The sequence below is a fragment of the Zea mays genome, chromosome 6 (genome assembly GCF_902167145.1).
Source record: "Zea mays cultivar B73 chromosome 6, Zm-B73-REFERENCE-NAM-5.0, whole genome shotgun sequence".
NCBI lineage: Eukaryota > Viridiplantae > Streptophyta > Magnoliopsida > Poales > Poaceae > Zea > Zea mays.
Genome location: NC_050101.1, coordinates 140,417,843 through 140,426,266, shown reverse-complemented (window position 1 = coordinate 140,426,266; position 8,424 = coordinate 140,417,843). Strand labels below are relative to the sequence as shown.

The 8,424-nt window shown below is 42.9% G+C and overlaps 1 long non-coding RNA gene across 4 annotated transcripts; it reads left to right on the top strand.

Annotated features, from left to right (window-relative positions):
- The first annotated feature begins 3,053 nt into the window (after nt 1-3,053).
- Nucleotides 3,054-5,920, top strand: LOC103630104 (uncharacterized). 4 transcript variants are annotated; one of them, XR_554838.2, is made up of 3 exons: nt 3,054-4,372; nt 4,532-4,621; nt 4,858-5,920. It is a non-coding gene; the product is annotated as an uncharacterized lncRNA (long non-coding RNA). The 4 variants fall into 4 exon arrangements; XR_002262852.3 differs by having other exon boundaries at nt 3,093-4,154; nt 4,236-4,621; XR_554836.3 differs by having other exon boundaries at nt 3,094-3,367; nt 3,448-4,621.
- Nucleotides 5,921-8,424: the final 2,504 nt, after the last annotated feature.

Below are 8,424 nucleotides of genomic sequence, written 5' to 3'. Positions count from 1 at the left end.
TGCCGAGTGAAGTCGGCGAAGTTCTGGCCCAGATCGCCAACAGCCTGCCCTGCACTCTGGATACGGAGGGCTATCGACAGATCCTCACCCAGGAGGCAAACCATCTTCTTCCCCTGCTCATCTGGGTCCTGTCATGCGCCACGTCATCAACAGTCGGTGAGACACGCGGAGCAACATCAATGCTTCACGCGATCATCGACACAAAAGCGAGATAAGGCAGCGGTATGAATACGATCAGGACCATGGCGCACCAGCATACAACTGCACGATGATTCCTCCGGCCCTTGTCAGGGTGTTCCTGTCACTCCTTTTCACTACTGGGCTCACCGGCGTCGCCTGAGCTCTTCCCTTTGCGGAAAATAGCCCCTACCACGTCCTCCTCATTAGCGAACTTGGTCCCTATGTTCATCAAACAAAAAAACAATATAAAAATGTCTTAAATCACATTTTCCTACTACTTTCCTACATGTAGGCAAATCAATTCGCTTCATGTTACTCGACCACCTTGACCAAGTCCCTCGTGGGCTACTCGTCGTCGCTTAATCGCCCAAACTACATGTCGAGATCGTCGGTATCGAAGGTCAAGGTGCGGTCTTAGACCGCTCCGAAGTAGCGACCCAAGCTCGCATGGTGTTGCAACGGAGCACGGCAGCGGGTGCTGCTCAGGGAGGTGGTTGTCATGGATTCCTCTCACGCGAGTAGCGATGGCAATGGGGACCTGATTCACGATTCCCCGTGGAGAATTCCTACATTAGAGGATGGGGATGAGGGAGTTTCTCCTCCACAGGGATGTAAATGGGGGAATTCTTCCCCGACGGGTAAATGGGGATGAGGAAGCATTCTCCATCCCCGTTTCCCGCGGGACCCGTTAAACTGCACGTGACAACATTTTCATGTAATAGTTAATAATAAAAATAAATAATTACCTTGTCAAGAGATCACTTGTTATACAAATGTGTTTTTTTAATGTACGCATAATGATTTCTTACATCTGACAATGCGTATAGTGACGATGTTTTGTATTAATAACATATGAAGTACATTTAAATTATAATTTAAGCGAAGACGGGGATCTCCAAAAAGGATTTATCCTGTGGCGAACGGACATGGGGAAGAAATATCCCCGTAAATGTTCGTGGGAATTTCCGTGGGAAGATTTATTCGTCATGGGGATAGGTTCCTCCGAGCCTAATCGGCATCGTGGTATGGATGCATAGGTGCAGCACCCGGGTGTAGCAGCCGTTCAGCTTCAGACGGTCGTTGTTGACCACATAGACCACTCGTTGGAGGCAGTGGCAGACCTAGAAATTAGTCAAGCCTCGGGCCGAAACAACATAGACTCTAATAGTAGCATATAAAAAAATTTGTACGACGAAACAATGTTTCCATAAATATTAAAGATGATATTCCGCAACTCAGTTTTAATGATATTCATAGATAAGAAAGCTCTCTCCACAGATGATATTGTCACTGATAAAATCAAAGCTAATTCAATGAGACAATATACAAATGGAAAGACAACATGCCTGTCACTCTGAACCACTGGTAAAATCAAAATAATGAACAATGACTGGCCACTTTTTCAAAGAAAAAAAAATGACTGTCGTCTGCAGGCTGCGGCGGTGGCGCGGGCGCCGGGCGGGCAAGGCGAGCCGGTGAGCCACTTAGCCGCTCAGGCTCCAGCCGCAGGTAGCACCGCGGCAGCCGGTAGACCGCAGCCGCAGCCGCACGGCGCGTCCGCGCGTGGCCGAACGGCGGACAGGCGACGCCGGCGACTAGGCGAGGTCGTTGGCCGCACGCGGCACGCCCACTGGCGGCTGGCCGCTGCCCGCACGCGGCACGCACAATCCGGCGAGTGCGTGATGGCGCACGGCACGGCCGCATGGCGCTTGGCCAGTTGGCCGGACGACTGGGCGTGGGCGAGGACGGCTGGACGGGGTCAAGAGTCAAGACTCACCGGATTGCGCGTGCCGGCATGCCCTGCGTGACCGGACGACTCGGCGGAACTGAATTCTGATGGCTGGCGGCTAGGGTTCTGAGGCTGCGTCGCACTGATTGTTCGTGGGCCGTGGGCTACGTATATTTTCTATTTTTTTACCCGCGCCCCGGGCCGTGGCCGAGGTGGCCATGGGCCTGGGTTCGCCCCTGGTTGGAGGTTGCCGACAGCGAGAACGACCAACTGACCATCTTGCAGAGGAGGTAGTGCCTGTTGTGTACCGATCAGCAAGCTCCAATGGAAACGGCAACAAGACGACCCGAGCTAATGCTATCTCCAACATATCGGATATATGGTCGTCTAAAGTAATATTTTACATTATAGAATGTACTTTTCAAAGGATGAAGTTTAAAATAAAAAATGAGATGAGAGATAAATAGAGGATGAGAGGAGAGATGCGATGGTTAAGCCGCTGGAGACAACCATGTAAGAGCTAGTTTAGAACCACATTTTCCCATAGTATTTTCATTTTTCGAAGGAAAATTAGTTCATTTTCCCTTTGGAAAATGGAAATCTCATAGGAAAATGTGGTTCCCAAACTAGCCTTAAAATGATTGCTCTTATTAACGATGTTCTTGGATTGTGTCCTTAATGCCTTTTCTTTGTTGGTTCGGAGCATTAAGTTAAACTAATTTTCGCACTAATCTCTACTTCTATAAGGCTATGGGCAGCAGATCGTACATATGGTTGTGCAAGATACTATCTGCTGGAGTGGAGATAGGCCAAAGCATAAGTTCCTATTGTTTGCTTAGATCTATATAATGGTGTTGGCATCTGGATAAGCCTTATCTCTTGTATAAGCTCTCATGCATGTTATACAATGTTTTCCAGTAGTTTGTATCGTCGCAACGATAATTACTGTTATAGAAAATTTAAATCTTTTTTACTTTCTTTAATAATAAAAACGTGCTAATGGCACGGCCGTGAAAAGAAAACTTTTCAGTATAATAACATAGGGCTGGACTGGGCTGTCAGGCCTACTCCTTGACAGGCTTTCGTGAATGAGTGGGCCGAAACTGATGGGCCTATATGGTTGGAGTGGTCCAATTGAAAAGACGGAAGGCCGTCAGCCCGTCACCGATGGGGAGCACGAACGACCCGCCGTGCCGGCCGGTTCGTCTCCTCTGCCTCTCTTCGGTTCGGCGGCGGGGTCGGCGGTGAGTCCAGCCCGGTGATCTCAAGTCCTTACCCAACATCTCCTTGCGGTTTCTGTGCAATTGCTTCGCCCTGCTATACAATCGAAGACAAGGGACTCTGAAATTTGGCTGTCGACTGATTCTGCTAGTTTCGTTCTCATGAAATAAAATATATATAAAAATACTGCTGCTGCCGCCGCGGTCTTTGTGGTTTGGAGTGTGCTTTAAGTTTAAGGTGCCTGCCATCATACACGCCTTCATGATTCACCAGTTCATCATACCTAATCTGATCCTCTTTTGACTGTGCAATGGCAGCAAGCGTCCTAGGATGACGCGCCCGGCATATATGTGTAGACAGAGGTGCTCCATGGAGCAGGGGTGCCGTTTCAGTAGACACGGTTGTCTCTAGCCCCCAATTTACTATTGATTTTACACCAACGGTGAGTCGATGACCATGTGCTGCTGCATGCCTGCATCCAGCGCAAAAAAAATGCGCGAGTACGGCATGCTTGCAAGGTTAATCTGAGGTTCTTGACGCGTGAGTCCTTGGCTCTGGTTTTCGTTCCTTGGATCACTACCTGCTTGTATTGTACTGCTGTTTAACTGTTGGCTGTTCAAAGTTACAATTTTCAGAGTATCGAACGTTGATCGTTTTCATTTTGGTTTTATGATTCATTTCTGCTTCTCGTTTTCCTTTTTTCTTCTTCTTCTTGTTTTGAGGTTCTTCGCGGTTTCCAATGATCATAGAACACTGGGGTCACAGGGCACGACCTCAAGTCCTCAACAAATTCCGTGGGGCCATTAGCTGCTAGATTCTGTTGTTTGCAATGATCGACGGCGGTCAATGCCTCCAGCTCCACCCCCTGTATTATCTTGCTATATGATACATGATCCGTGACAGACTTAAATTTGGGATTATCTCGTAGACACATTTTTCATATGCAACGCCTACCTATATTTGGAGTCAGTGTGAATTTTCAAATGTACATCATCATTGTGAGTACTAGTAGTGACGGTGTGAGGTAATTTCCAATCAACTCATGATATAAGACCACATGAAGTTGTTCTAGTCTTCTTGCTAATGCTATTAAGATTCATAACAGAATGAGCTGGAGCAAACAACTTTCTCATCATGTAGTGTTTGAACCAAATAAAAGTTCAGCATGACATCAGTTTTTTTTGCTGTCTTCCGGGCCACCATGGCATACTGCCTGGCTCTATCTTCCTGCTTTGCAAAAAGGTAACTTGACTAAAATTTTGTCTTACTTTTTGGATCATGGCGTCCTGCCATAGTTCTTAGTTTTGACACTGTCCAAGCTAAGTGCACCTGTGCTTTTGGGGGCTTCCTCTTTAGTTGTTATATACAATTGCAACAATAAGGCATGCCCCTTGATTTCAGGAAGCACTAAGAGGTGATGCGATACATCCTGCCAATTGTTACATCTCATGCATAATACGTACAGTCGGTCTGTGCTGTGCAATGCTTCATGTAAGTCCTTGCAAAGAGTTGCTCCACATGAAGCGTTTAAATGTAAATGTGTAATTGATCATATCAAATCGTTCTGTACCTTACCTGATTTGTTCTTCATTCGATAAAGTCACTCCACTAACTGTTCCCTTTTCTGGTTTTAGACTCTATATCTATGTTTAGGCGTACTAACCAACATGCTCAATGTTTTTGTATCAGCCTATCCTTGATTAGTTTTCATGTTTATTTTACTGTAGATGTGATTCTCTTTGGACGTCAATGCAAGGTTTCTGACCTCTGTTTTGGATGTGTTATACCTCAGATTTTAGTTTTCTGTAGCATGACATCAATTGACCATGGAACTTCATAATTACTTCAAGATGCTAACAGAGGGCCATGTTGAAGACTTGAACTAACAGAGGGCATGATCATTAATGTTGTCAAAATTCAGAAATACCTTGAAGAACAGCAGAGCCTTCGATTTTGCACAAGAACAGTGTAAGAGAGTTTCAGAACCACCACATGATGAGACATTCTATATATATGTTTCTCCAGACTGAGGTATAGACATGCAGTGAAAAGCAAAGGTACACATTCTTGGGAATAGTTAACAATCTCCCAAATTGAGGTGAAGATTGGAGCTGATGGTGAACAAGCAACGAATATACTGCATAATTGCGTTCATATCAGTGTAAAATGGGCACAGCTAACCTGAAAAACAAAACTCAAATGCATATTATAAAAGCTGACTATGTCACAAATAAAGTAGGGAAAGATGGTTACAGCTGTATTATATGGGTACTTTTGGTTCAATTGCTGCTTAGAGCCGAAAGAGATCAAAGGACTCCAGTCCACTACCCACAGAACCCGGGCACTGCTCTCGAGATGTTCTCGAAAGGACAATTATCTTGCTTAATTAAATAGTGACCAAATACGCATAGCTTCATTGTGAATTGGCCACTCGCTAATTTTATATTTGTGTTTCTAATCATTCCATAGTGTGCACCAAGGAACCAATGGAATTGTATGGTCTACAACTCTATATTCGTGTTTCTTGACTTAGCAGGTTTACAATGGAACGCTTTGAAAGGACAGGGTCAACTGTTTCTTGCAAGCTGGTTGATGAAAAATATGCTGATTGACAATACACGCGAGTCCAATTTGTTGCTATCTGTTTATTGCTGAATGATACTGTTATTGATAAATTCCTGTATGCATGTCTTGATGAAGTAATGTTTATTTGCGTTCACTCTATTTGTATCGAAGACTTGGAGTTTCGGTACGGATTCATTATTCAAAATATGGGCTTGACCCACACCTCATGATATTTGTATTTTTTATTTATCTACGTACAAGTTAAGTTTTAAGCTGTAATTTTCTGGGTTGGTAGATAACATGGATTAGACTACCATGTAGTCTGGAGACAACTTTTTAGGTTCTTGATTTATCACGATCAATATTATGTTGTCTCTTTTATAAAGATGACTAGACTTCTAATAAAATATCATAACCGAATTAATCTAACTTACAACTTTTCTAAGAAACCAAATCAATCTAATTTAATCCAATCTATCATTGTCACACGCTATAGTATCACATGGACTCTAGGTCGGCTCCACCCATGTTAGAAAATTATTTTAAAATTTTTCATCATATATATATATACATATATATACATATATATATAATTAATTTAGTAAATATAGATTTAACCAATAAAAATAATGATTTAATATATGTTATGATTTCTTGTGTCATCCAACATAATCTGAATTAAAAAACTAAGTGGAGAAACAAAAAGAACAAATATCATTAGGTAGACCGCCGGTCTATTGTGTCATCCTCCAATCTTAAAGGTGATTTATTTTGCTTTCTCTCTTTGTTATAGACTTTGGGTATGAAAACTGTCGCATTCGGTTTTAAGGACAAAACCGAATGCACAATATATGTGTACCAGGATCTATTTTCATACATACGTTGGCATCACAAGTGTAATATATAAAAGGAACGATGCATAAAGGCATAAATAAAAATTATACTAACATATTACACTTCGAATCGACATAATGACTTAGCCTTTATTACTAGCATCCATCGAGTTCACCATCAAATCTTCATCTGCAAACTTTTGATCAAAATTAAGCAAAATATGAGCTCACTTATGGTGGGAGCTCAGGTTAACAAGGTAAGACTAAAGTTTAATGAAGTTAGCATTTTAATTTGTCAATATTTTATTATCAACACCTGATTACTAGGTATGAGTATATAGTATATACCAAACCCATATCAAACGTAAGCAATATTCATCGGTGTGTGTGTGTGTGTATATATATATATATATATATATATATATATATATATATATATATATATATATATATATACTAGGTGAGTGCCCGTGCGTTACAACGGGAACATATAATAACATGATAACTTATATACAAAATGTGTCTTATATTGTTATAAGAAAATGTTTCATAATCCATTTGTAATCCTGGCTATACATAAATTTTGTTATTTTAATTTAGTTGTTTCACTACTACATTGCAACCATCAGTATCATGCAGACTTTGATATATGCCACGATTTGCATGGTCTCATCATTGAAGAGCACGTGTCACACCTGCTTGTAGAAGTTCCCTCGTACATTGTCAGTCATCAGGTACGCACCACCATACACGCTTGCTTAAACAAAAAAGACAAGTGTATGTGTTTGCGAAGAGAATTAAAGGCAGGCCGGCACAAAAACTACCCTGATGATGGCGAGCGGTCATTGTTGTCCGTCCTCTTCTGTGTCATCTCTGGTGGCCAGATGACGCCACAGTCCTTGATATAGTAGTCATCGAATGCGCGCGCGATGGCGAGTACCGATGACTTTTGGCTGGGCTGCCAAACGAAGTGCACCCCGGGCTCATCAGCGAGGTAGTACACTTAGCCTTTGCATCACCGGATGTGCTACTCCTCAACATACATCTTGTTTGAGGACACTTACACAACGTCAGCAACGGTCGTTGTCCCAGCGCACAAAAATTCATGGCCGGTCAGTAGCGACTTACGTGGCAGGTTGAGCTTCAGGTAGATGATGAGCTGGACGACGTGACAGCGTCGTTGTCAGATGCGGTGCCCAGAACAACCCGAGAGTCGCTGGCGTTGGCGACGACCATAAGGTCCCCTGTTTGAAGATGGACAACACGGTGCAGCCGCTCTGGATCGCGTTCAAGCGGCGGCTGCACCGGAGCTTGTCGAACATAGCGGCGCATGCGACCACATAGGACTGATTTCAGAGGTCGAACTAGCAGTCACCAAGGTTCTTCTCGCTGTCGATGAGTGACGCCAACGCGAGCGCCTCCTGCTAGTGGTGTTTGTTCGGTGTTTCCAAGTAAGAAACATGGATTCATCTTTGGCGTTGGTTTATGAAAATGACTCACAAGTCAGATCCATGAAAAAATATTACGGAGAATAAATGTCACACATATAAAAAATGAATTTAAGTTGAAAACATTATTCAAACAAAAGGAATTGCATGCAAGGCTCTTCTTTAAATATTACTTCCTCCATCCAAAAATATAATTCAGAAATCTTGTTGATAATTATTTACTACTACACGTTGTGCAAGAGTAGCAGATAGGCTTTAGGAGAGATGTAATAGATATTTTTACTGTAACAGATATTAACATAAACACACTTGTGGTGTAGTAGTAGCTACAAGCACATTTGCTTGAGGGGTCGCGGGTTCAAATCCCATTAGAGCCACATTTGTGTTCTTTTAATTTAATTTTAGCTAGGCGTGGAATGCACGTGGGAATGAGAATGAGCTTTGCGGG